At 55.1% G+C, this 26,724-nt stretch overlaps 9 non-coding genes across 9 annotated transcripts; all 9 read left to right on the top strand.

Annotated features, from left to right (window-relative positions):
- The first annotated feature begins 2,304 nt into the window (after positions 1-2,304).
- LOC132361683 (small nucleolar RNA SNORD116) lies at positions 2,305-2,397 on the top strand. The gene has a single exon (XR_009501955.1). It is a non-coding gene; the product is annotated as a small nucleolar RNA SNORD116 (small nucleolar RNA).
- A 2,690-nt stretch (positions 2,398-5,087) lies between these two features.
- LOC132361113 (small nucleolar RNA SNORD116) lies at positions 5,088-5,180 on the top strand. The gene has a single exon (XR_009501426.1). It is a non-coding gene; the product is annotated as a small nucleolar RNA SNORD116 (small nucleolar RNA).
- Positions 5,181-7,848: 2,668 nt separating this feature from the next.
- Positions 7,849-7,941, top strand: LOC132361681 (small nucleolar RNA SNORD116). Its single transcript, XR_009501953.1, has one exon. It is a non-coding gene; the product is annotated as a small nucleolar RNA SNORD116 (small nucleolar RNA).
- A 2,690-nt stretch (positions 7,942-10,631) lies between these two features.
- Positions 10,632-10,724, top strand: LOC132361112 (small nucleolar RNA SNORD116). Its single transcript, XR_009501425.1, has one exon. It is a non-coding gene; the product is annotated as a small nucleolar RNA SNORD116 (small nucleolar RNA).
- A 2,668-nt stretch (positions 10,725-13,392) lies between these two features.
- LOC132361680 (small nucleolar RNA SNORD116) lies at positions 13,393-13,485 on the top strand. Its single transcript, XR_009501952.1, has one exon. It is a non-coding gene; the product is annotated as a small nucleolar RNA SNORD116 (small nucleolar RNA).
- Positions 13,486-16,176: 2,691 nt separating this feature from the next.
- Positions 16,177-16,269, top strand: LOC132361111 (small nucleolar RNA SNORD116). The gene has a single exon (XR_009501424.1). It is a non-coding gene; the product is annotated as a small nucleolar RNA SNORD116 (small nucleolar RNA).
- A 2,668-nt stretch (positions 16,270-18,937) lies between these two features.
- LOC132361679 (small nucleolar RNA SNORD116) lies at positions 18,938-19,030 on the top strand. The gene has a single exon (XR_009501951.1). It is a non-coding gene; the product is annotated as a small nucleolar RNA SNORD116 (small nucleolar RNA).
- A 2,686-nt stretch (positions 19,031-21,716) lies between these two features.
- LOC132361099 (small nucleolar RNA SNORD116) lies at positions 21,717-21,809 on the top strand. The gene has a single exon (XR_009501412.1). It is a non-coding gene; the product is annotated as a small nucleolar RNA SNORD116 (small nucleolar RNA).
- Positions 21,810-24,477: 2,668 nt separating this feature from the next.
- Positions 24,478-24,570, top strand: LOC132361678 (small nucleolar RNA SNORD116). The gene has a single exon (XR_009501950.1). It is a non-coding gene; the product is annotated as a small nucleolar RNA SNORD116 (small nucleolar RNA).
- Positions 24,571-26,724: the final 2,154 nt, after the last annotated feature.

Here is a 26,724-nt window from a genome sequence, read left to right as displayed (position 1 = left end):
CAGGCCAGGCCTGTGGCCCTCCCTGTTCTTGCGTTTTTCACGGTGAGCTTCTTGAGTGCCTAGTGAGGCTGGAGCAATGGGCGGGGGTGAGCTCGGTTGGGCATCGGCGGAAAGGGGCTGATGGATTAGGCCTCGCTGCTGCCCTTGTTTGCTTCTCTACTTTAACTCCCGGCACAGTGTTGATGCCAAGTGGGTCATCGTGGAGTGGGGAGAGGAATGAGTGCTGAATTTAAACCTGCGTGGATCACTGATGGCCCGTACAGGAAGGGAAGGGAAGATGAGGACATGTCCTTTGTGATGTCGTGGAATAGGCTATCATAATTGGGTTGCAGGTGCTGGCCTCGGCTTCCCAAGGATGTGTCATGTTCGTGATGGGCTGGCATCAGCTGCCTATGGACGGGATGGCTTTGGCAGTTCAAGTGGATGAGGTGAGGTAGGTAACCTGTGTAGAGTTGGAATCCCATTGCCATGGGAAAGACACCCAAAGGGTGTCTTGCGAGACGTAAAGAGGATTGACATGGTGACGCGTCTCTGCTGGCCTCCTTGGAGGATGTTTAGTTATGCGAACATCCCCTTTGGCCTAATCATTCCGTTGTTTGGGAATGTGCAAAGCGAAAGTGCTTCTCCTGGGGGGGCATGACTCGGCTTGCGAACAGCCAGAGGTTTACCTGGAGCAGTCCGTTGGGGGGACAGAGGTGGGGGCACTGTTGCGACGCCAGGCGCACTGTCGTGGACAGCCACTGTGCCCTTTCAAGTTTCCAGGTCCCCTCGTGTGGCAAAGGTTTTCCGTTGAACGTCTGTCTGTGGTCCTCGGGGACAGTGCCTTTGATCACTGTGAGTGCCTCGGTAGTGTCGCCGTGGCAGTGGAGGAATTGCCAGGATGCGTGGGGTGGGGTGGGCATCATCAAAGCAGACAGGCTTGCGGTGTGTCTTCCCTGCTGTTCAGTGTCTCCGTGTTCACATGATGTCTGTGGCTTCAAGTAGAGTCGAGTCGCCCTGCAGGCAGGAGGAGGGCACTTAGGACGAGGCTGTGTAGCGTTTGAGCGTTTCCTCAGTGGTCAGGGCCGCAAAGCCTACCAGTTGGAAGCTTGCCTATACGTGGCCAGGAAGGTGGCCTAATTTCCGCTGTGGGGTTCCAACCTGTGTCATGGTTGCTGAAGCCCAACACTTCCCATTGAGGGCATTCCCACGGGGTCATGGAAAGTGATTTGGTCTAGTTGGCGAGATGAGGCACTTGGGCCGAAGTCTGTTAACCCCTTGAGAAGTGCCAGGCTGCATCTTGCCTGTCGGCAACTGCAGGTCGGTGTCAGCCTGCCTATGGGAGGTTACCTTGCTTCCGGGAGCACTGGGAGTGACCCCAAGGGCACATCAGATGTGGTGGTAGGTGTCAGGATCTCCAGGTCCACATAGGTGTGACACCCACGGCCGGGAGGGAGGTCTCGTCCAGTCTTTGTGCTTTGGTCAGAAGGCGTGGCTGTGGGAGAGCGGGAGTCTGTGGCCTATTTTGACAGCCTGGGGTTCAAAGTTCGCATGCGGCCTCATGAAGCTGACAGGGGTCTTTCTCCTTTCAGTTGGGAGTCCAACCAGGGTGCTGTGTATAAACTATGACGTGTACTGTTAGAGGCGTCTGCAGAGGGCCACAGGGACACCCAGAGACCAAGACGCGTGTTTAGCGGCACACACAGGTATCCACAAACGCATCCTCGTGCACAGTCACAGTCACACACGCCCACACGTGTGAATACACACATACAGCGTCTCACACACCGAGCAATGTACGTGCGTAACTTCCTTCAGTCATGCTGTGAGACACACAATCAGTTTTCGGTAAGGGATAGTGGTACTTGGGAAGCAGGTTCCAGGCTCACACCCAAGTAACGTGTTCACAAAAATCATGTTCTCTGAGGACCCTTGTGCAATTCAGAAACCTGCCTGATTTCTGTCCGCTTCTCAGGTGGAGTTGCAGAGTAAGGCCTGCTGTCGGCAAAGAGAAGAAGACCTTCGGGTTGTCTGATGACTGGATGTGCTAAGGAGAACTGGACAAAGTGGGGCGGGTGCACGTTGCCGAGCAAGGCTGTGGATATCTCAGGACGGTAGGCATTCACCCATACTAAGATGTGCCATTGGATATTAGGATTTCCACAGATGGGCCCAATGGTTGCAAGAGTGGATTGATTGTTGGTCTTGCTGAGTGGCCTGAGGACTGTGGATTCCCCAGGCAGTTGGAGTACTTCCAGGTCATGGCTCCTCTGCAGAGACCCACGGCCTTCCCTTTTGTGTTCTGCAGCGTCCCAGCATGTGCTTGGATCGATGATGACACCCTTGTATGCATTCCTTGGAAAATCTGAACAAAATGAGTGAGAACGCTCTACCGTCTCCTCATCGAAACTGAGGTCCAGCACGTTTCCTGTCTCGGGAGTATGGGACAGTTAGGAGTGAGGGCCAACGTCCCCTGCTGACAGGCATTCAAACCCCACTAAGGGCTCCAGCATTGGAGGGGCTCCTGTCTGAGGGTCGACCATGTCTGCCCATAAGCTGGGTCATCTATGAATCCCCGGTCCCTGCTAAAAGGCCGTTGAGGGAATGCAAGAGGGCAGGCTTTCCTGCTAGTCTTCAGGGTTGGAGTGTGCTCTGGTATAGACCCAGTAAGCTTGCAGCTTGGAGAGGTGATTTTTGGACAGGATCACACTTTGTGCATGCCGCTTCCGAGGTTGATTATGGAAGCCAACATGAGCAAGCTTCCCTGGTTGGAGCCTGGAGCCTCAGGCCAGGCCTGTGGCCCTCTCTGTTGTTGTGTTTCGTGCAGTGAGGTTCTTGACTGCCCCGTGTGGCTGGAGCAGTGGGCGGGCGTGGGCTGGAGTTGGGCGATGGCGGAAGGGGGCTGATGGTTTAGGCCTCAGTGCTGCCCCTGTCAGCTCCTCTGCTGAAGTTGCCGGCACACTGTTGGCGCTAAGTGGATCTTTGTGGAGTGGGGTGTGGATCGAGTGAAGCATTTCAGCCTGGGTGGTGGCTGCTGGCCTGGAGAGAAAGGTAAGGTATCATGAGGAAAGGTCCTGTGTGATGTCGTGGTATAGGTTGTCATCATTGGGTTGCAGGCGCTGGCCTCGGCTTCCCACGAAGGTGTCTTGTTCGTGATGGGCTGGCCTAAGCTGCCTATGGAGCGGATGGCTTTGGCAGTTCAAGTGGGTGAGTTGAGGTAGGTAAGCTGTGTAGAGCTGCGATCCCGTTGCCCGAGGAAAGACACCCAAAGGGTGTCTTGCGGGAAGTAGAGAAGATCGACATGGTGAGGCGTCTGTGCCGGCCTCCTTGCAGGTAGTTGAGTTATGCGAACATCCCCTTTGGCCGCTTTGTTCCCTTGTTTGGCAATGTGTAAAGCGAAAGTGTTTCTCCCGTGGGGGAATGACGCGACCGGCCGGTGTAGCACGCAGGCCTTTCGAACAGCCAGAGGTTTATCTGGAGCAGTCCATTGGTGGGGCAGAGATGGGGGCCCCATTGCCATGCCTGCTGTGCTGCCGTGGCCAGCCACTGTTCCCTTTCAGGCTTCTAAGTTCCCTCGCATGGCAGAGGTCTTCCATTGAAAGTTTGTCTGTGGTCCTCGGGGACCATGCCTTTGATCACTGTGAGTTACTCGGTAGTGTCACTGTGGCAGTGGAGAATTTCCAGGATGCATGGTGTGGGATCAGCATCCACGAAGGAGACAGGCTTGCGGTCTGTCTTCCCTGGTGTTCAGTGTTCCCGTGTTCTGAAGATGTTTGTGGTTTCCAGTAGGGTCGTGTCGCCCTGTGGGCTGGAGGAGGGCATGTAGGACGAGGCTTTCAAGGGTTTGAGCGTTTCCTTAGGGGTCAGGGCCGCGAACATTCAAGATGGGAGCTGCCTGAGACGTGGCTGGGAATGTGGACTAGTTTCCGCCGTGGGGATCTGACATGGGTCATGGTGGCTGAAGCCCACCACTTCCTGTGGTGGGCATTCCCACGGGTCAATGGAAAGTGATTAGGCCTAGTTGGCGAGAAGTGGCACGTGGGCCCACGTTCGTTAGCCCCTTGAGTGTTTTCAGACTGCATCTTGGCAGCAGACAGCTGCCGGTCGGTGTCGGCCCGACCATGGGAGTTCCCTTGCTTCCGGAAGTGCTGCGAGTGACCCCAAATGCCCATCAGATATACTGGTAGCTGACAGAGTCTCGAGGTGCATGTCGATGTCACAGCCAAGGCCCGGAGGCAGGTCTCGTCGAGGCTTTGTGTTTTGGTCAGAAGGCGTGGCTGTAGGAGAGCGGGAGTCCGTGGACTATTTCAACAGCCCCTGGGGGTCAAAGTGTGCCTGCGGCCTCTTAAAGCTGACAGGGTTTTTTCTCCTTTTAGTTAGGGGTCTAACCAGGGTGCTGTGTATAAACTATTTCTTTTATTGTTGGACTCCTCTTCACAGGGCCATAGGGACACACAGAGACCAAGACGCGTATGCAGCGGCACACAGAGAAACCCACAAGCACGTCCGCATGCGTAGTCACAGTCACACATGCGCACACGCGTGAACACACACATACAGCCTCTCAGACACCGGCCAACATATGTGCCTAACTTCCTGCAGTCGTACTATCAGACATGCAGTTAATTCTCGGTAAGGGTTAGAGGTCCTTGGGAAGCAGTTTCAGAGCTCAAGGCCAGGTAAATGTTTTTATGGATCATGTCCTGTGAGGACACCGGTCCACTTATGAAGCCTCGGTGATTTCTGTCCACTTCTCAGGTGCAGTTGCTGGGAAAGGCTGGCCGTCGGCACAAACAAGAAGACCTTCGTGTGCTCTGATGACTGGAGGTGCTAAGAAGAACTGGAAAAAGTGAGGCGGGCCCATGTCCCCGAGCGTGGTCGTGGATAACTCAGGATGGTAGGTATTCAAGCACCCCAAGATGTGCCGTTAGATATTAGGTTTTCCTCAGACGGGCCCAATGGCTGCAAGAGTGGATTGATTGTTCCCCTTGCTGAGTGGCCTGAGGGCTGTGGATTCTCCAGGCTTTTGGGGTAGCCCAGGCTCATGGCTCCTGTACAGTGTCCCGCGCAGACAACGGTTGTGTTCTGCAGCGTCCCAGCATGTGCTTGGATTGATGATGACACCCTTGCATGCATTCCTTGGAAAATCTGAGCCAAATGAGTGAGAACACTCTACCGTCTCGTCATCGAAACTGAGGTTCAGCACGTTTCCTCTCTCAGGGGGAGAGGACAGTTAGGAATGAGGGCCAGCGTCTTCCGCTGACATGCATGCAAACACCACCAAGGACTCCAGTATTGGAGGGGCTCCTGTCTGAGGGTTGACCGTGTCTGCACATAAGCTGTGTTATCTGTGAATCCCGGGTCCCTGCTGAATGGCTGTTGAGGGAATGCGAGGGGGCAGGCTCTCCTGCTGGTCTTAAGAGTCAGAGTGTGTGCTGGTCTAGGCCCAGTTAGCTTGCAGTTGGGAGGTGAGTTTTGGCCAGGATCACGCTTCGTGCATGCCATTTTGGGGGTTGATTCTGGAAGCCAAAATGAGCAAGCGTCCCTGGTTGGTGCCTGGAACCTCAGGCCAGGCCTGTGGCCCTCCCTGTTCTTGCGTTTTTCACGGTGAGCTTCTTGAGTGCCTAGTGAGGCTGGAGCAATGGGCGGGGGTGAGCTCGGTTGGCCATCGGCGGAAAGGGGCTGATGGATTAGGCCTCGCTGCTGCCCTTGTTTGCTTCTCTACTTTAACTCCCGGCACAGTGTTGATGCCAAGTGGGTCATCGTGGAGTGGGGAGAGGAATGAGTGCTGAATTTAAACCTGCGTGGATCACTGATGGCCCGTACAGGAAGGGAAGGGAAGATGAGGACATGTCCTTTGTGATGTCGTGGAATAGGCTATCATAATTGGGTTGCAGGTGCTGGCCTCGGCTTCCCAAGGATGTGTCATGTTCGTGATGGGCTGGCATCAGCTGCCTATGGACGGGATGGCTTTGGCAGTTCAAGTGGATGAGGTGAGGTAGGTAACCTGTGTAGAGTTGGAATCCCATTGCCATGGGAAAGACACCCAAAGGGTGTCTTGCGAGACGTAAAGAGGATTGACATGGTGACGCGTCTCTGCTGGCCTCCTTGGAGGATGTTTAGTTATGCGAACATCCCCTTTGGCCTAATCGTTCCGTTGTTTGGGAATGTGCAAAGCGAAAGTGCTTCTCCCGGGGGGGCATGACTCGGCTTGCGAACAGCCAGAGGTTTACCTGGAGCAGTCCGTTGGGGGGACAGAGGTGGGGGCACTGTTGCGACGCCAGGCACACTGTCGTGGACAGCCACTGTGCCCTTTCAAGTTTCCAGGTCCCCTCGTGTGGCAAAGGTTTTCCGTTGAACGTCTGTCTGTGGTCCTCGGGGACAGTGCCTTTGATCACTGTGAGTGCCTCGGTAGTGTCGCCGTGGCAGTGGAGGAATTGCCAGGATGCGTGGGGTGGGGTGGGCATCATCAAAGCAGACAGGCTTGCGGTGTGTCTTCCCTGCTGTTCAGTGTCTCCGTGTTCACATGATGTCTGTGGCTTCAAGTAGAGTCGAGTCACCCTGCAGGCAGGAGGAGGGCACTTAGGACGAGGCTGTGTAGCGTTTGAGCGTTTCCTCAGTGGTCAGGGCCGCAAAGCCTACCAGTTGGAAGCTTGCCTATACATGGCCGGGAAGGTGGCCTAATTTCCGCTGTGGGGTTCCAACCTGTGTCATGGTTGCTGAAGCCCAACACTTCCCATTGAGGGCATTCCCACGGGGTCATGGGAAGTGATTTGGTCTAGTTGGCGACACGAGGCACTTGGGCCAAAGTCCGTTAACCCCTTGAGAAGTGCCAGGCTGCATCTTGCCTGTCGGCAACTGCAGGTCGGTGTCAGCCTGCCCATGGGAGGTTACCTTGCTTCCGGGAGCACTGGGAGTGACCCCAAGGGCACATCAGATGTGGTGGTAGGTGGCAGGATCTCCAGGTCCACATAGGTGTGACACCCACGGCCGGGAGGGAGGTCTCGTCCAGTCTTTGTGCTTTGGTCAGAAGGCGTGGCTGTGGGAGAGCGGGAGTCTGTGGCCTATTTTGACAGCCTGGGGTTCAAAGTTCGCATGCGGCCTCATGAAGCTGACAGGGGTCTTTCTCCTTTCAGTTGGGGGTCCAACCAGGGTGCTGTGTATAAACTATGACGTGTACTGTTAGAGGCGTCTGCAGAGGGCCGCAGGGACACCCAGAGACCAAGACGCGTGTTTAGCGGCACACACAGGTATCCACAAACGCATCCTCGTGCACAGTCACAGTCACACACGCCCACACGTGTGAATACACACATACAGCGTCTCACACACCGAGCAATGTACGTGCGTAACTTCCTTCAGTCATGCTGTGAGACACACAATCAGTTTTCGGTAAGGGATAGTCGTACTTGGGAAGCAGGTTCCAGGCTCACACCCAAGTAACGTGTTCACAAAAATCATGTTCTCTGAGGAGCCTTGTGCAATTCAGAAACCTGCCTGATTTCTGTCCGCTTCTCAGGTGGAGTTGCAGAGTAAGGCCTGCTGTCAGCAAAGAGAAGAAGACCTTCGGGTTGTCTGATGACTGGATGTGCTAAGGAGAACTGGACAAAGTGGGGCGGGTGCACGTTGCCGAGCAAGGCTGTGGATATCTCAGGACGGTAGGCATTCACCCATACTAAGATGTGCCATTGGATATTAGGATTTCCACAGATGGGCCCAATGGTTGCAAGAGTGGATTGATTGTTGGTCTTGCTGAGTGGCCTGAGGACTGTGGATTCCCCAGGCAGTTGGAGTATTTCCAGGTCATGGCTCCTCTGCAGAGAACCACGGCCTTCCCTTTTGTGTTCTGCAGCGTCCCAGCATGTGCTTGGATCGATGATGACACCCTTGTATGCATTCCTTGGAAAATCTGAACAAAATGAGTGAGAACGCTCTACCGTCTCCTCATCGAAACTGAGGTCCAGCACGTTTCCTGTCTCGGGAGTATGGGACAGTTAGGAGTGAGGGCCAACGTCCCCTGCTGACAGGCATGCAAACCCCACTAAGGGCTCCAGCATTGGAGGGGCTCCTGTCTGAGGGTCGACCATGTCTGCCCATAAGCTGGGTCATCTATGAATCCCCGGTCCCTGCTAAAAGGCCGTTGAGGGAATGCAAGAGGGCAGGCTTTCTTGCTAGTCTTCAGGGTCGGAGTGTGTTCTGGTATAGACCCAGTAAGCTTGCATCTTGGAGAGGTGATATTTTGGACAGGATCACACTTTGTGCATGCCGCTTCCGAGGTTGATTATGGAAGCCAACATGAGCAAGCTTCCCTGGTTGGAGCCTGGAGCCTCAGGCCAGGCCTGTGGCCCTCTCTGTTGTTGTGTTTCGTGCAGTGAGGTTTTTGACTGCCCCGCGTGGCTGGAGCCGTGGGCGGGCGTGGGCTGGAGTTGGGCGATGGCGGAAGGGGGCTGATGGTTTAGGCCTCAGTGCTGCCCCTGTCAGCTCCTCTGCTGAAGTTGCCGGCACACTGTTGGCGCTAAGTGGATCTTCGTGGAGTGGGGTGTGGATCGAGTGAAGCATTTCAGCCTGGGTGGTGGCTGCTGGCCTGGAGAGAAAGGTAAGGTATCATGAGGAAAGTTCCTGTGTGATGTCGTGGGATGGGTTGTCATCATTGGGTTGCAGGCGCTGGCCTCGGCTTCCCAAGAATGTGTCTTGTTCGTGATGGGCTGGCCTAAGCTGCCTATGGAGCGGATGGCTTTGGCAGTTCAAGTGGGTGAGTTGAGGTAGGTAAGCTGTGTAGAGCTGCGATCCCGTTGCCCGAGGAAAGACACCCAAAGGGTGTCTTGCGGGAAGTAGAGAAGATCGACATGGTGAGGCGTCTGTGCCGGCCTCCTTGCAGGTAGTTGAGTTATGCGAACATCCCCTTTGGCCGCTTTGTTCCCTTGTTTGGCAATGTGTAAAGCGAAAGTGTTTCTCCCGTGGGGGAATGACGCGACCGGCCGGTGTAGCACGCAGGCCTTTCGAACAGCCAGAGGTTTATCTGGAGCAGTCCATTGGTGGGGCAGAGATGGGGGCCCCATTGCCATGCCTGCTGTGCTGCCGTGGCCAGCCACTGTTCCCTTTCAGGCTTCTAAGTTCCCTCGCATGGCAGAGGTCTTCCATTGAAAGTTTGTCTGTGGTCCTCGGGGACCATGCCTTTGATCACTGTGAGTTACTCGGTAGTGTCACTGTGGCAGTGGAGAATTTCCAGGATGCATGGTGTGGGATCAGCATCCACGAAGGAGACAGGCTTGCGGTCTGTCTTCCCTGGTGTTCAGTGTTCCCGTGTTCTGAAGATGTTTGTGGTTTCCAGTAGGGTCGTGTCGCCCTGTGGGCTGGAGGAGGGCATGTAGGACGAGGCTTTCAAGGGTTTGAGCGTTTCCTTAGGGGTCAGGGCCGCGAACATTCAAGATGGGAGCTGCCTGAGACGTGGCTGGGAATGTGGACTAGTTTCCGCCGTGGGGATCTGACATGGGTCATGGTGGCTGAAGCCCACCACTTCCTGTGGTGGGCATTCCCACGGGTCAATGGAAAGTGATTAGGCCTAGTTGGCGAGAAGTGGCACGTGGGCCCACGTTCGTTAGCCCCTTGAGTGTTTTCAGACTGCATCTTGGCAGCAGACAGCTGCCGGTCGGTGTCGGCCCGACCATGGGAGTTCCCTTGCTTCCGGAAGTGCTGCGAGTGACCCCAAATGCCCATCAGATATACTGGTAGCTGACAGAGTCTCGAGGTGCATGTCGATGTCACAGCCAAGGCCCGGAGGCAGGTCTCGTCGAGGCTTTGTGTTTTGGTCAGAAGGCGTGGCTGTAGGAGAGCGGGAGTCCGTGGACTATTTCAACAGCCCCTGGGGGTCAAAGTGTGCCTGCGGCCTCTTAAAGCTGACAGGGTTTTTTCTCCTTTTAGTTAGGGGTCTAACCAGGGTGCTGTGTATAAACTATTTCTTTTATTGTTGGACTCCTCTTCACAGGGCCATAGGGACACACAGAGACCAAGACGCGTATGCAGCGGCACACAGAGAAACCCACAAGCACGTCCGCATGCGTAGTCACAGTCACACATGCGCACACGCGTGAACACACACATACAGCCTCTCAGACACCGGCCAACATATGTGCCTAACTTCCTGCAGTCGTACTATCAGACATGCAGTTAATTCTCGGTAAGGGTTAGAGGTCCTTGGGAAGCAGTTTCAGAGCTCAAGGCCAGGTAACTGTTTTTATGGATCATGTCCTGTGAGGACACCGGTCCACTTATGAAGCCTCGGTGATTTCTGTCCACTTCTCAGGTGCAGTTGCTGGGAAAGGCTGGCCGTCGGCACAAACAAGAAGACCTTCGTGTGCTCTGATGACTGGAGGTGCTAAGAAGAACTGGAAAAAGTGAGGCGGGCCCATGTCCCCGAGCGTGGTCGTGGATAACTCAGGATGGTAGGTATTCAAGCACCCCAAGATGTGCCGTTAGATATTAGGTTTTCCTCAGACGGGCCCAATGGTGCAAGAGTGGATTGATTGTTCCCCTTGCTGAGTGGCCTGAGGGCTGTGGATTCTCCAGGCTTTTGGGGTAGCCCAGGCTCATGGCTCCTGTACAGTGTCCCGCGCAGACAACGGTTGTGTTCTGCAGCGTCCCAGCATGTGCTTGGATTGATGATGACACCCTTGCATGCATTCCTTGGAAAATCTGAGCCAAATGAGTGAGAACACTCTACCGTCTCGTCATCGAAACTGAGGTTCAGCACGTTTCCTCTCTCAGGGGGAGAGGACAGTTAGGAATGAGGGCCAGCGTCTTCCGCTGACATGCATGCAAACACCACCAAGGACTCCAGTATTGGAGGGGCTCCTGTCTGAGGGTTGACCGTGTCTGCACATAAGCTGTGTTATCTGTGAATCCCGGGTCCCTGCTGAATGGCTGTTGAGGGAATGCGAGGGGGCAGGCTCTCCTGCTGGTCTTAAGAGTCAGAGTGTGTGCTGGTCTAGGCCCAGTTAGCTTGCAGTTGGGAGGTGAGTTTTGGCCAGGATCACGCTTCGTGCATGCCATTTTGGGGGTTGATTCTGGAAGCCAAAATGAGCAAGCGTCCCTGGTTGGTGCCTGGAACCTCAGGCCAGGCCTGTGGCCCTCCCTGTTCTTGCGTTTTTCACGGTGAGCTTCTTGAGTGCCTAGTGAGGCTGGAGCAATGGGCGGGGGTGAGCTCGGTTGGCCATCGGCGGAAAGGGGCTGATGGATTAGGCCTCGCTGCTGCCCTTGTTTGCTTCTCTACTTTAACTCCCGGCACAGTGTTGATGCCAAGTGGGTCATCGTGGAGTGGGGAGAGGAATGAGTGCTGAATTTAAACCTGCGTGGATCACTGATGGCCCGTACAGGAAGGGAAGGGAAGATGAGGACATGTCCTTTGTGATGTCGTGGAATAGGCTATCATAATTGGGTTGCAGGTGCTGGCCTCGGCTTCCCAAGGATGTGTCATGTTCGTGATGGGCTGGCATCAGCTGCCTATGGACGGGATGGCTTTGGCAGTTCAAGTGGATGAGGTGAGGTAGGTAACCTGTGTAGAGTTGGAATCCCATTGCCATGGGAAAGACACCCAAAGGGTGTCTTGCGAGACGTAAAGAGGATTGACATGGTGACGCGTCTCTGCTGGCCTCCTTGGAGGATGTTTAGTTATGCGAACATCCCCTTTGGCCTAATCGTTCCGTTGTTTGGGAATGTGCAAAGCGAAAGTGCTTCTCCCGGGGGGGCATGACTCGGCTTGCGAACAGCCAGAGGTTTACCTGGAGCAGTCCGTTGGGGGGACAGAGGTGGGGGCACTGTTGCGACGCCAGGCACACTGTCGTGGACAGCCACTGTGCCCTTTCAAGTTTCCAGGTCCCCTCGTGTGGCAAAGGTTTTCCGTTGAACGTCTGTCTGTGGTCCTCGGGGACAGTGCCTTTGATCACTGTGAGTGCCTCGGTAGTGTCGCCGTGGCAGTGGAGGAATTGCCAGGATGCGTGGGGTGGGGTGGGCATCATCAAAGCAGACAGGCTTGCGGTGTGTCTTCCCTGCTGTTCAGTGTCTCCGTGTTCACATGATGTCTGTGGCTTCAAGTAGAGTCGAGTCACCCTGCAGGCAGGAGGAGGGCACTTAGGACGAGGCTGTGTAGCGTTTGAGCGTTTCCTCAGTGGTCAGGGCCGCAAAGCCTACCAGTTGGAAGCTTGCCTATACATGGCCGGGAAGGTGGCCTAATTTCCGCTGTGGGGTTCCAACCTGTGTCATGGTTGCTGAAGCCCAACACTTCCCATTGAGGGCATTCCCACGGGGTCATGGGAAGTGATTTGGTCTAGTTGGCGACACGAGGCACTTGGGCCAAAGTCCGTTAACCCCTTGAGAAGTGCCAGGCTGCATCTTGCCTGTCGGCAACTGCAGGTCGGTGTCAGCCTGCCCATGGGAGGTTACCTTGCTTCCGGGAGCACTGGGAGTGACCCCAAGGGCACATCAGATGTGGTGGTAGGTGGCAGGATCTCCAGGTCCACATAGGTGTGACACCCACGGCCGGGAGGGAGGTCTCGTCCAGTCTTTGTGCTTTGGTCAGAAGGCGTGGCTGTGGGAGAGCGGGAGTCTGTGGCCTATTTTGACAGCCTGGGGTTCAAAGTTCGCATGCGGCCTCATGAAGCTGACAGGGGTCTTTCTCCTTTCAGTTGGGGGTCCAACCAGGGTGCTGTGTATAAACTATGACGTGTACTGTTAGAGGCGTCTGCAGAGGGCCGCAGGGACACCCAGAGACCAAGACGCGTGTTTAGCGGCACACACAGGTATCCACAAACGCATCCTCGTGCACAGTCACAGTCACACACGCCCACACGTGTGAATACACACATACAGCGTCTCACACACCGAGCAATGTACGTGCGTAACTTCCTTCAGTCATGCTGTGAGACACACAATCAGTTTTCGGTAAGGGATAGTCGTACTTGGGAAGCAGGTTCCAGGCTCACACCCAAGTAACGTGTTCACAAAAATCATGTTCTCTGAGGAGCCTTGTGCAATTCAGAAACCTGCCTGATTTCTGTCCGCTTCTCAGGTGGAGTTGCAGAGTAAGGCCTGCTGTCAGCAAAGAGAAGAAGACCTTCGGGTTGTCTGATGACTGGATGTGCTAAGGAGAACTGGACAAAGTGGGGCGGGTGCACGTTGCCGAGCAAGGCTGTGGATATCTCAGGACGGTAGGCATTCACCCATACTAAGATGTGCCATTGGATATTAGGATTTCCACAGATGGGCCCAATGGTTGCAAGAGTGGATTGATTGTTGGTCTTGCTGAGTGGCCTGAGGACTGTGGATTCCCCAGGCAGTTGGAGTATTTCCAGGTCATGGCTCCTCTGCAGAGAACCACGGCCTTCCCTTTTGTGTTCTGCAGCGTCCCAGCATGTGCTTGGATCGATGATGACACCCTTGTATGCATTCCTTGGAAAATCTGAACAAAATGAGTGAGAACGCTCTACCGTCTCCTCATCGAAACTGAGGTCCAGCACGTTTCCTGTCTCGGGAGTATGGGACAGTTAGGAGTGAGGGCCAACGTCCCCTGCTGACAGGCATGCAAACCCCACTAAGGGCTCCAGCATTGGAGGGGCTCCTGTCTGAGGGTCGACCATGTCTGCCCATAAGCTGGGTCATCTATGAATCCCCGGTCCCTGCTAAAAGGCCGTTGAGGGAATGCAAGAGGGCAGGCTTTCTTGCTAGTCTTCAGGGTCGGAGTGTGTTCTGGTATAGACCCAGTAAGCTTGCATCTTGGAGAGGTGATATTTTGGACAGGATCACACTTTGTGCATGCCGCTTCCGAGGTTGATTATGGAAGCCAACATGAGCAAGCTTCCCTGGTTGGAGCCTGGAGCCTCAGGCCAGGCCTGTGGCCCTCTCTGTTGTTGTGTTTCGTGCAGTGAGGTTTTTGACTGCCCCGCGTGGCTGGAGCCGTGGGCGGGCGTGGGCTGGAGTTGGGCGATGGCGGAAGGGGGCTGATGGTTTAGGCCTCAGTGCTGCCCCTGTCAGCTCCTCTGCTGAAGTTGCCGGCACACTGTTGGCGCTAAGTGGATCTTCGTGGAGTGGGGTGTGGATCGAGTGAAGCATTTCAGCCTGGGTGGTGGCTGCTGGCCTGGAGAGAAAGGTAAGGTATCATGAGGAAAGTTCCTGTGTGATGTCGTGGGATGGGTTGTCATCATTGGGTTGCAGGCGCTGGCCTCGGCTTCCCAAGAATGTGTCTTGTTCGTGATGGGCTGGCCTAAGCTGCCTATGGAGCGGATGGCTTTGGCAGTTCAAGTGGGTGAGTTGAGGTAGGTAAGCTGTGTAGAGCTGCGATCCCGTTGCCCGAGGAAAGACACCCAAAGGGTGTCTTGCGGGAAGTAGAGAAGATCGACATGGTGAGGCGTCTGTGCCGGCCTCCTTGCAGGTAGTTGAGTTATGCGAACATCCCCTTTGGCCGCTTTGTTCCCTTGTTTGGCAATGTGTAAAGCGAAAGTGTTTCTCCCGTGGGGGAATGACGCGACCGGCCGGTGTAGCACGCAGGCCTTTCGAACAGCCAGAGGTTTATCTGGAGCAGTCCATTGGTGGGGCAGAGATGGGGGCCCCATTGCCATGCCTGCTGTGCTGCCGTGGCCAGCCACTGTTCCCTTTCAGGCTTCTAAGTTCCCTCGCATGGCAGAGGTCTTCCATTGAAAGTTTGTCTGTGGTCCTCGGGGACCATGCCTTTGATCACTGTGAGTTACTCGGTAGTGTCACTGTGGCAGTGGAGAATTTCCAGGATGCATGGTGTGGGATCAGCATCCACGAAGGAGACAGGCTTGCGGTCTGTCTTCCCTGGTGTTCAGTGTTCCCGTGTTCTGAAGATGTTTGTGGTTTCCAGTAGGGTCGTGTCGCCCTGTGGGCTGGAGGAGGGCATGTAGGACGAGGCTTTCAAGGGTTTGAGCGTTTCCTTAGGGGTCAGGGCCGCGAACATTCAAGATGGGAGCTGCCTGAGACGTGGCTGGGAATGTGGACTAGTTTCCGCCGTGGGGATCTGACATGGGTCATGGTGGCTGAAGCCCACCACTTCCTGTGGTGGGCATTCCCACGGGTCAATGGAAAGTGATTAGGCCTAGTTGGCGAGAAGTGGCACGTGGGCCCACGTTCGTTAGCCCCTTGAGTGTTTTCAGACTGCATCTTGGCAGCAGACAGCTGCCGGTCGGTGTCGGCCCGACCATGGGAGTTCCCTTGCTTCCGGAAGTGCTGCGAGTGACCCCAAATGCCCATCAGATATACTGGTAGCTGACAGAGTCTCGAGGTGCATGTCGATGTCACAGCCAAGGCCCGGAGGCAGGTCTCGTCGAGGCTTTGTGTTTTGGTCAGAAGGCGTGGCTGTAGGAGAGCGGGAGTCCGTGGACTATTTCAACAGCCCCTGGGGGTCAAAGTGTGCCTGCGGCCTCTTAAAGCTGACAGGGTTTTTTCTCCTTTTAGTTAGGGGTCTAACCAGGGTGCTGTGTATAAACTATTTCTTTTATTGTTGGACTCCTCTTCACAGGGCCATAGGGACACACAGAGACCAAGACGCGTATGCAGCGGCACACAGAGAAACCCACAAGCACGTCCGCATGCGTAGTCACAGTCACACATGCGCACACGCGTGAACACACACATACAGCCTCTCAGACACCGGCCAACATATGTGCCTAACTTCCTGCAGTCGTACTATCAGACATGCAGTTAATTCTCGGTAAGGGTTAGAGGTCCTTGGGAAGCAGTTTCAGAGCTCAAGGCCAGGTAACTGTTTTTATGGATCATGTCCTGTGAGGACACCGGTCCACTTATGAAGCCTCGGTGATTTCTGTCCACTTCTCAGGTGCAGTTGCTGGGAAAGGCTGGCCGTCGGCACAAACAAGAAGACCTTCGTGTGCTCTGATGACTGGAGGTGCTAAGAAGAACTGGAAAAAGTGAGGCGGGCCCATGTCCCCGAGCGTGGTCGTGGATAACTCAGGATGGTAGGTATTCAAGCACCCCAAGATGTGCCGTTAGATATTAGGTTTTCCTCAGACGGGCCCAATGGCTGCAAGAGTGGATTGATTGTTCCCCTTGCTGAGTGGCCTGAGGGCTGTGGATTCTCCAGGCTTTTGGGGTAGCCCAGGCTCATGGCTCCTGTACAGTGTCCCGCGCAGACCCCGGTTGTGTTCTGCAGCGTCCCAGCATGTGCTTGGATTGATGATGACACCCTTGCATGCATTCCTTGGAAAATCTGAGCCAAATGAGTGAGAACACTCTACCGTCTCGTCATCGAAACTGAGGTTCAGCACGTTTCCTCTCTCAGGGGGAGAGGACAGTTAGGAATGAGGGCCAGCGTCTTCCGCTGACATGCATGCAAACACCACCAAGGACTCCAGTATTGGAGGGGCTCCTGTCTGAGGGTTGACCGTGTCTGCACATAAGCTGTGTTATCTGTGAATCCCGGGTCCCTGCTGAATGGCTGTTGAGGGAATGCGAGGGGGCAGGCTCTCCTGCTGGTCTTAAGAGTCAGAGTGTGTGCTGGTCTAGGCCCAGTTAGCTTGCAGTTGGGAGGTGAGTTTTGGCCAGGATCACGCTTCGTGCATGCCATTTTGGGGGTTGATTCTGGAAGCCAAAATGAGCAAGCGTCCCTGGTTGGTGCCTGGAACCTCAGGCCAGGCCTGTGGCCCTCCCTGTTCTTGCGTTTTTCACGGTGAGCTTCTTGAGTGCCTAGTGAGGCTGGAGCAATGGGCGGGGGTGAGCTCGGTTGGGCATCGGCGGAAAGGGGCTGATGGATTAGGCCTCGCTGCTGCCCTTGTTTGCTTCTCTACTTTAACTCCCGGCACAGTGTTGATGCCAAGTGGGTCATCGTGGAGTGGGGAGAGGAATGAGTGCTGAATTTAAACCTGCGTGGATCACTGATGGCCCGTACAGGAAGGGAAGGGAAGATGAGGACATGTCCTTTGTGATGTCGTGGAATAGGCTATCATAATTGGGTTGCAGGTGCTGGCCTCGGCTTCCCAAGGATGTGTCATGTTCGTGATGGGCTGGCATCAGCTGCCTATGGACGGGATGGCTTTGGCAGTTCAAGTGGATGAGGTGAGGTAGGTAACCTGTGTAGAGTTGGAATCCCATTGCCATGGGAAAGACACCCAAAGGGTGTCTTGCGAGACGTAAAGAGGATTGACATGGTGACGCGTCTCTGCTGGCCTCCTTGGAGGATGTTTAGTTATGCGAACATCCCCTTTGGCCTAATCGTTCCGTTGTTTGGGAATGTGCAAAGCGAAAGTGCTTCTCCCGGGGGGGCATGACTCGGCTTGCGAACAGCCAGAGGTTTACCTGGAGCAGTCCGTTGGGGGGACAGAGGTGGGGGCACTGTTGCGACGCCAGGCGCACTGTCGTGGACAGCCACTGTGCCCTTTCAAGTTTCCAGGTCCCCTCGTGTGGCAAAGGTTTTCCGTTGAACGTCTGTCTGTGGTCCTCGGGGACAGTGCCTTTGATCACTGTGAGTGCCTCGGTAGTGTCGCCGTGGCAGTGGAGGAATTGCCAGGATGCGTGGGGTGGGGTGGGCATCATCAAAGCAGACAGGCTTGCGGTGTGTCTTCCCTGCTGTTCAGTGTCTCCGTGTTCACATGATGTCTGTGGCTTCAAGTAGAGTCGAGACGCCCTGCAGGCAGGAGGAGGGCAGTTAGGACGAGGCTGTGTAGCGTTTGAGCGTTTCCTCAGTGGTCAGGGCCGCAAAGCCTACCAGTTGGAAGCTTGCCTATACGTGGCCAGGAAGGTGGCCTAATTTCTGCTGTGGGGTTCCAACCTGTGTCATGGTTGCTGAAGCCCAACACTTCCCATTGAGGGCATTCCCACGGGGTCATGGAAAGTGATTTGGTCTAGTTGGCGAGATGAGGCACTTGGGCCGAAGTCCGTTAACCCCTTGAGAAGTGCCAGGCTGCATCTTGCCTGTCGGCAACTGCAGGTCGGTGTCAGCCTGCCTATGGGAGGTTACCTTGCTTCCGGGAGCACTGGGAGTGACCCCAAGGGCACATCAGATGTGGTGGTAGGTGGCAGGATCTCCAGGTCCACATAGGTGTGACACCCACGGCCGGGAGGGAGGTCTCGTCCAGTCTTTGTGCTTTGGTCAGAAGGCGTGGCTGTGGGAGAGCGGGAGTCTGTGGCCTATTTTGACAGCCTGGGGTTCAAAGTTCGCATGCGGCCTCATGAAGCTGACAGGGGTCTTTCTCCTTTCAGTTGGGGGTCCAACCAGGGTGCTGTGTATAAACTATGACGTGTACTGTTAGAGGCGTCTGCAGAGGGCCGCAGGGACACCCAGAGACCAAGACGCGTGTTTAGCGGCACACACAGGTATCCACAAACGCATCCTCGTGCACAGTCACAGTCACACACGCCCACACGTGTGAATACACACATACAGCGTCTCACACACCGAGCAATGTACGTGCGTAACTTCCTTCAGTCATGCTGTGAGACACACAATCAGTTTTCGGTAAGGGATAGTCGTACTTGGGAAGCAGGTTCCAGGCTCACACCCAAGTAACGTGTTCACAAAAATCATGTTCTCTGAGGAGCCTTGTGCAATTCAGAAACCTGCCTGATTTCTGTCCGCTTCTCAGGTGGAGTTGCAGAGTAAGGCCTGCTGTCAGCAAAGAGAAGAAGACCTTCGGGTTGTCTGATGACTGGATGTGCTAAGGAGAACTGGACAAAGTGGGGCGGGTGCACGTTGCCGAGCAAGGCTGTGGATATCTCAGGACGGTAGGCATTCACCCATACTAAGATGTGCCATTGGATATTAGGATTTCCACAGATGGGCCCAATGGTTGCAAGAGTGGATTGATTGTTGGTCTTGCTGAGTGGCCTGAGGACTGTGGATTCCCCAGGCAGTTGGAGTATTTCCAGGTCATGGCTCCTCTGCAGAGAACCACGGCCTTCCCTTTTGTGTTCTGCAGCGTCCCAGCATGTGCTTGGATCGATGATGACACCCTTGTATGCATTCCTTGGAAAATCTGAACAAAATGAGTGAGAACGCTCTACCGTCTCCTCATCGAAACTGAGGTCCAGCACGTTTCCTGTCTCGGGAGTATGGGACAGTTAGGAGTGAGGGCCAACGTCCCCTGCTGACAGGCATGCAAACCCCACTAAGGGCTCCAGCATTGGAGGGGCTCCTGTCTGAGGGTCGACCATGTCTGCCCATAAGCTGGGTCATCTATGAATCCCCGGTCCCTGCTAAAAGGCCGTTGAGGGAATGCAAGAGGGCAGGCTTTCCTGCTAGTCTTCAGGGTCGGAGTGTGTTCTGGTATAGACCCAGTAAGCTTGCAGCTTGGAGAGGTGATTTTTGGACAGGATCACACTTTGTGCATGCCGCTTCCGAGGTTGATTATGGAAGCCAACATGAGCAAGCTTCCCTGGTTGGAGCCTGGAGCCTCAGGCCAGGCCTGTGGCCCTCTCTGTTGTTGTGTTTCGTGCAGTGAGGTTCTTGACTGCCCCGCGTGGCTGGAGCCGTGGGCGGGCATGGGCTGGAGTTGGGCGATGGCGGAAGGGGGCTGATGGTTTAGGCCTCAGTGCTGCCCCTGTCAGCTCCTCTGCTGAAGTTGCCGGCACACTGTTGGCGCTAAGTGGATCTTCGTGGAGTGGGGTGTGGATCGAGTGAAGCATTTCAGCCTGGGGGGTGGCTGCTGGCCTGGAGAGAAAGGTAAGGTATCATGAGGAAAGGTCCTGTGTGATGTCGTGGGATGGGTTGTCATCATTGGGTTGCAGGCGCTGGCCTCGGCTTCCCAAGAATGTGTCTTGTTCGTGATGGGCTGGCCTAAGCTGCCTATGGAGCGGATGGCTTTGGCAGTTCAAGTGGGTGAGTTGAGGTAGGTAAGCTGTGTAGAGCTGCGATCCCGTTGCCCGAGGAATGACACCCAAAGGGTGTCTTGCGGGAAGTAGAGAAGATCGACATGGTGAGGTGTTTGTGCCGGCCTCCTTGCAGGTAGTTGAGTTATGCAAACATCCCCTTTGGCCGCTTTGTTCCCTTGTTTGGCAATGTGTAAAGCGAAAGTGTTTCTCCCGTGGGGGAATGATGCGACCGGCCGGTGTAGCACGCAGGCCTTTCGAACAGCCAGAGGTTTATCTGGAGCAGTCCATTGGTGGGGCAGAGATGGGGGCCCCATTGCCATGCCTGCTGTGCTGCCGTGGCCAGCCACTGTTCCCTTTCAGGCTTCCAAGTTCCCTCGCATGGCAGAGGTCTTCCATTGAAAGTCTGTCTGTGGTCCTCGGGGACCATGCCTTTGATCACTGTGAGTTACTCGGTAGTGTCACTGTGGCAGTGGAGAATTTCCAGGATGCATGGTGTGGGATCAGCATCAACGAAGGAGACAGGCTTGCGGTCTGTCTTCCCTGGTGTTCAGTGTTCCCGTGTTCTGAAGATGTTTGTGGTTTCCAGTAGGGTCGTGTCGCCCTGTGGGCTGGAGGAGGGCATGTAGGACGAGGCTTTCAAGGGTTTGAGCGTTTCCTTAGGGGTCAGGGCCGCGAACATTCAAGATGGGAGCTGCCTGAGACGTGGCTGGGAATGTGGACTAGTTTCCGCCGTGGGGATCTGACATGGGTCATGGTGGCTGAAGCCCACCAATTCCTGTGGTGGGCAATCCCACGGGTCAATGGAAAGTGATTAGGCCTAGTTGGCGAGAAGTGGCACGTGGGCCCACGTTCGTTAGCCCCTTGAGTGTTTTCAGACTGCATCTTGGCAGCAGACAGCTGCCGGTCGGTGTCGGCCCGACCATGGGAGTTCCCTTGCTTCCGGAAGTGCTGCGAGTGACCCCAAATGCCCATCAGATATACTGGTAGCTGACAGAGTCTCGAGGTGCATGTCGATGTCACAGCCAAGGCCCGGAGGCAGGTCTCGTCGAGGCTTTGTGTTTTGGTCAGAAGGCGTGGCTGTAGGAGAGCGGGAGTCCGTGGACTATTTCAACAGCCCCTGGGGGTCAAAGTGTGCCTGCGGCCTCTTAAAGCTGACAGGGTTTTTTCTCCTTTTAGTTAGGGGTCTAACCACGGTGCTGTGTATAAACTATTTCTTTTATTGTTGAACTCCTCTTCACAGGGCCATAGGGACACACAGAGACCAAGACGCGTATGCAGGGCACACAGAGAAATCCACAAGCACGTCCGCATGCGTAGTCACAGTCACACATGCGCACACGCTTGAACACACACATACAGCCTCTCAGACACCGGCCAACATATGTGCCTAACTTCCTGCAGTCGTACTATCAGACATGCAGTCAATTCTCGGTAAGGGTTAGAGGTCCTTGGGAAGCAGTTTCAGAGCTCAAGGCCAGGTAACTGTTTTTATGGATCATGTCCTGTGAGGACACCGGTCCACTTATGAAGCCTCGGTGATTTCTGTCCACTTCTCAGGTGCAGTTGCTGGGAAAGGCTGGCCGTCGACACAAACAAGACTTTCGTGTGCTCTGATGACTGGAGGTGCTAAGAAGAACTGGAAAAAGTGAGGCGGGCCCATGTCCCCGAGTGTGGTCGTGGATAACTCAGGATGGTAGGTATTCAAGCACCCCAAGATGTGCCGTTAGATATTAGGTTTTCCTCAGACGGGCCCAATGGCTGCAAGAGTGGATTGATTGTTCCCCTTGCTGAGTGGCCTGAGGGCTGTGGATTCTCCAGGCTTTTGGGGTAGCCCAGGCTCATGGCTCCTGTACAGTGTCCCGCGCAGACCCCGGTTGTGTTCTGCAGCGTCCCAGCATGTGCTTGGATTGATGATGACACCCTTGCATGCATTCCTTGGAAAATCTGAGCCAAATGAGTGAGAACACTCTACCGTCTCGTCATCGAAACTGAGGTTCCGCACGTTTCCTCTCTCAGGGGGAGAGGACAGTTAGGAATGAGGGCCAGCGTCTTCCGCTGACATGCATGCAAACACCACCAAGGACTCCAGTATTGGAGGGGCTCCTGTCTGAGGGTTGACCGTGTCTGCACATAAGCTGTGTTATCTGTGAATCCCGGGTCCCTGCTGAATGGCTGTTGAGGGAATGCGAGGGGGCAGGCTCTCCTGCTGGTCTTAAGAGTCAGAGTGTGTGCTGGTCTAGGCCCAGTTAGCTTGCAGTTGGGAGGTGAGTTTTGGCCAGGATCACGCTTCGTGCATGCCATTTTGGGGGTTGATTCTGGAAGCCAAAATGAGCAAGCGTCCCTGGTTGGTGCCTGGAACCTCAGGCCAGGCCTGTGGCCCTCCCTGTTCTTGCGTTTTTCACGGTGAGCTTCTTGAGTGCCTAGTGAGGCTGGAGCAATGGGCGGGGGTGAGCTCGGATGGCCATCGGCGGAAAGGGGCTGATGGATTAGGCCTCGCTGCTGCCCTTGTTTGCTTCTCTACTTTAACTCCCGGCACAGTGTTGATGCCAAGTGGGTCATCGTGGAGTGGGGAGAGGAATGAGTGCTGAATTTAAACCTGCGTGGATCACTGATGGCCCGTACAGGAAGGGAAGGGAAGATGAGGACATGTCCTTTGTGATGTCGTGGAATAGGCTATCATAATTGGGTTGCAGGTGCTGGCCTCGGCTTCCCAAGGATGTGTCATGTTCGTGATGGGCTGGCATCAGCTGCCTATGGACGGGATGGCTTTGGCAGTTCAAGTGGATGAGGTGAGGTAGGTAACCTGTGTAGAGTTGGAAACCCATTGCCATGGGAAAGACACCCAAAGGGTGTCTTGCGAGACGTAAAGAGGATTGACATGGTGACGCGTCTCTGCTGGCCTCCTTGGAGGATGTTTAGTTATGCGAACATCCCCTTTGGCCTAATCGTTCCGTTGTTTGGGAATGTGCAAAGCGAAAGTGCTTCTCCCGGGGGGGCATGACTCGGCTTGCGAACAGCCAGAGGTTTACCTGGAGCAGTCCGTTGCGGGGACAGAGGTGGGGGCACTGTTGCGACGCCAGGCGCACTGTTGTGGACAGCCACTGTGCCCTTTCAAGTTTCCAGGTCCCCTCGTGTGGCAAAGGTTTTCCGTTGAAAGTCTGTCTGTGGTCCTCGGGGACAGTGCCTTTGATCACTGTGAGTGCCTCGGTAGTGTCGCCATGGCAGTGGAGGAATTGCCAGGATGCGTGGGGTGGGGTGGGCATCATCAAAGCAGACAGGCTTGCGGTGTGTCTTCCCTGCTGTTCAGTGTCTCCGTGTTCACATGATGTCTGTGGCTTCAAGTAGAGTCGAGTCGCCCTGCAGGCAGGAGGAGGGCACTTAGGACGAGGCTGTGTAGCGTTTGAGCGTTTCCTCAGTGGTCAGGGCCGCAAAGCCTACCAGTTGGAAGCTTGCCTATACGTGGCCAGGAAGGTGGCCTAATTTCCACTGTGGGGTTCCAACCTGTGTCATGGTTGCTGAAGCCCAACACTTCCCATTGAGGGCATTCCCACGGGGTCATGGAAAGTGATTTGGTCTAGTTGCCGAGATGAGGCACTTGGGCCGAAGTCTGTTAACCCCTTGAGAAGTGCCAGGCTGCATCTTGCCTGTCGGCAACTGCAGGTCGGTGTCAGCCTGCCCATGGGAGGTTACCTTGCTTCCGGGAGCACTGGGAGTGACCCCAAGGGCACATCAGATGTGGTGGTAGGTGGCAGGATCTCCAGGTCCACATAGGTGTGACACCCACGGCCGGGAGGGAGGTCTCGTCCAGTCTTTGTGCTTTGGTCAGAAGGCGTGGCTGTGGGAGAGCGGGAGTCTGTGGCCTATTTTGACAGCCTGGGGTTCAAAGTTCGCATGCGGCCTCATGAAGCTGACAGGGGTCTTTCTCCTTTCAGTTGGGGGTCCAACCAGGGTGCTGTGTATAAACTATGACGTGTACTGTTAGAGGCGTCTGCAGAGGGCCGCAGGGACACCCAGAGACCAAGACGCGTGTTTAGCGGCACACACAGGTATCCACAAACGCATCCTCGTGCACAGTCACAGTCACACACGCCCACACGTGTGAATACACACATACAGCGTCTCACACACCGAGCAATGTACGTGTGTAACTTCCTTCAGTCATGCTGTGAGACACACAATCAGTTTTCGGTAAGGGATAGTCGTACTTGGGAAGCAGGTTCCAGGCTCACACCCAAGTAACGTGTTCACAAAAATCATGTTCTCTGAGGACCCTTGTGCAATTCAGAAACCTGCCTGATTTCTGTCCGCTTCTCAGGTGGAGTTTCAGAGTAAGGCCTGCTGTCGGCAAAGAGAAGAAGACCTTCGGGTTGTCTGATGACTGGATGTGCTAAGGAGAACTGGACAAAGTGGGGCGGGTGCACGTTGCCGAGCAAGGCTGTGGATATCTCAGGACGGTAGGCATTCACCCATACTAAGATGTGCCATTGGATATTAGGATTTCCACAGATGGGCCCAATGGTTGCAAGAGTGGATTGATTGTTGGTCTTGCTGAGTGGCCTGAGGACTGTGGATTCCCCAGGCAGTTGGAGTACTTCCAGGTCATGGCTCCTCTGCAGAGACCCACGGCCTTCCCTTTTGTGTTCTGCAGCGTCCCAGCATGTGCTTGGATCGATGATGACACCCTTGTATGCATTCCTTGGAAAATCTGAACAAAATGAGTGAGAACGCTCTACCGTCTCCTCATCGAAACTGAGGTCCAACACGTTTCCTGTCTCGGGAGTATGGGACAGTTAGGAGTGAGGGCCAACGTCCCCTGCTGACAGGCATGCAAACCCCACTAAGGGCTCCAGCATTGGAGGGGCTCCTGTCTGAGGGTCGACCATGTCTGCCCATAAGCTGGGTCATCTATGAATCCCCGGTCCCTGCTAAAAGGCCGTTGAGGGAATGCAAGAGGGCAGGCTTTCCTGCTAGTCTTCAGGGTTGGAGTGTGCTCTGGTATAGACCCAGTAAGCTTGCAGCTTGGAGAGGTGATTTTTGGACAGGATCACACTTTGTGCATGCCGCTTCCGAGGTTGATTATGGAAGCCAACATGAGCAAGCTTCCCTGGTTGGAGCCTGGAGCCTCAGGCCAGGCCTGTGGCCCTCTCTGTTGTTGTGTTTCGTGCAGTGAGGTTCTTGACTGCCCCGTGTGGCTGGAGCAGTGGGCGGGCGTGGGCTGGAGTTGGGCGATGGTGGAAGGGGGCTGATGGTTTAGGCCTCAGTGCTGCCCCTGTCAGCTCCTCTGCTGAAGTTGCCGGCACACTGTTGGCGCTAAGTGGATCTTCGTGGAGTGGGGTGTGGATCGAGTGAAGCATTTCAGCCTGGGTGGTGGCTGCTGGCCTGGAGAGAAAGGTAAGGTATCATGAGGAAAGGTCCTGTGTGATGTCGTGGTATAGGTTGTCATCATTGGGTTGCAGGCGCTGGCCTCGGCTTCCCACGAATGTGTCTTGTTCGTGATGGGCTGGCATAAGCTGCCTATGGAGCGGATGGCTTTGGCAGTTCAAGTGGGTGAGTTGAGGTAGGTAAGCTGTGTAGAGTTGCGATCCCGTTGCCCGAGGAATGACACCCAAAGGGTGTCTTGCAGGAAGTAGAGAAGATCGACATGGTGAGGCGTCTGTGCCGGCCTCCTTGCAGGTAGTTGAGTTATGCGAACATCCCCTTTGGCCGCTTTGTTCCCTTGTTTGGCAATGTGTAAAGCGAAAGTGTTTCTCCCGTGGGGGAATGACGCGACCGGCCGGTGTAGCACGCAGGCCTTTCGAACAGCCAGAGGTTTATCTGGAGCCGTCCATTGGTGGGCCAGAAATGGGGGACCCATAGCCATGCCTGCTGTGCCGCCGTGGCCAGCCACTGTTCCCTTTCAGGCTTCCAAGTTCCCTCGCATGGCAGAGGTCTTCCATTGAAAGTCTGTCTGTGGTCCTCGGGTACCATGCCTTTGATCACTGTGAGTTACTCGATAGTGTCACTGTGGCAGTGGAGAATTTCCAGGATGCATGGTGTGGGATCAGCATCAACCAAGGAGACAGGCTTGCGGTCTGTCTTCCCTGGTGTTCAGTGTTCCCGTGTTCTGAAGATGTTTGTGGTTTCCAGTAGGGTCGTGTCGCCCTGTGGGCTGGAGGAGGGCATGTAGGACGAGGATTTCAAGGGTTTGAGCGTTTCCTTAGGGGTCAGGGCTGCGAACATACAAGATGGGAGCTGCCTGAGACGTGGCTGGGAATGTGGACTACTTTCCGCCATGGGGATCCGACATGGGTCATTGTGGCTGAAGCCCACCACTTCCTGTGGTGGGCATTCCCACGGGTCAATGGAAAGTGATTAGGCCTAGTTGGCGAGAAGTGGCACGTGGGCCCACGTTCGTTAGCCCCTTGAGTGTTTTCAGACTGCATCTTGGCAGCAGACAGCTGCCGGTCGGTGTCGGCCCGACCATGGGAGTTCCCTTGCTTCCGGAAGTGCTGCGAGTGACCCCAAATGCCCATCAGATATACTGGTAGCTGACAGAGTCTCGAGGTGCATGTCGATGTCACAGCCAAGGCCCGGAGGCAGGTCTCGTCGAGGCTTTGTGTTTTGGTCAGAAGGCGTGGCTGTAGGAGAGCGGGAGTCCGTGGACTATTTCAACAGCCCCTGGGGGTCAAAGTGTGCCTGCGGCCTCTTAAAGCTGACAGGGTTTTTTCTCCTTTTAGTTAGGGGTCTAACCAGGGTGCTGTGTATAAACTATTTCTTTTATTGTTGGACTCCTCTTCACAGGGCCATAGGGACACACAGAGACCAAGACGCGTATGCAGCGGCACACAGAGAAACCCACAAGCACGTCCGCATGCGTAGTCACAGTCACACATGCGCACACGCGTGAACACACACATACAGCCTCTCAGACAC

The sequence above is a fragment of the Balaenoptera ricei genome, chromosome 2, assembly GCF_028023285.1.
Source record: "Balaenoptera ricei isolate mBalRic1 chromosome 2, mBalRic1.hap2, whole genome shotgun sequence".
Classification (NCBI taxonomy): Eukaryota; Metazoa; Chordata; class Mammalia; order Artiodactyla; family Balaenopteridae; genus Balaenoptera; species Balaenoptera ricei.
This window is presented reverse-complemented; position numbering and strand designations above follow the sequence as displayed.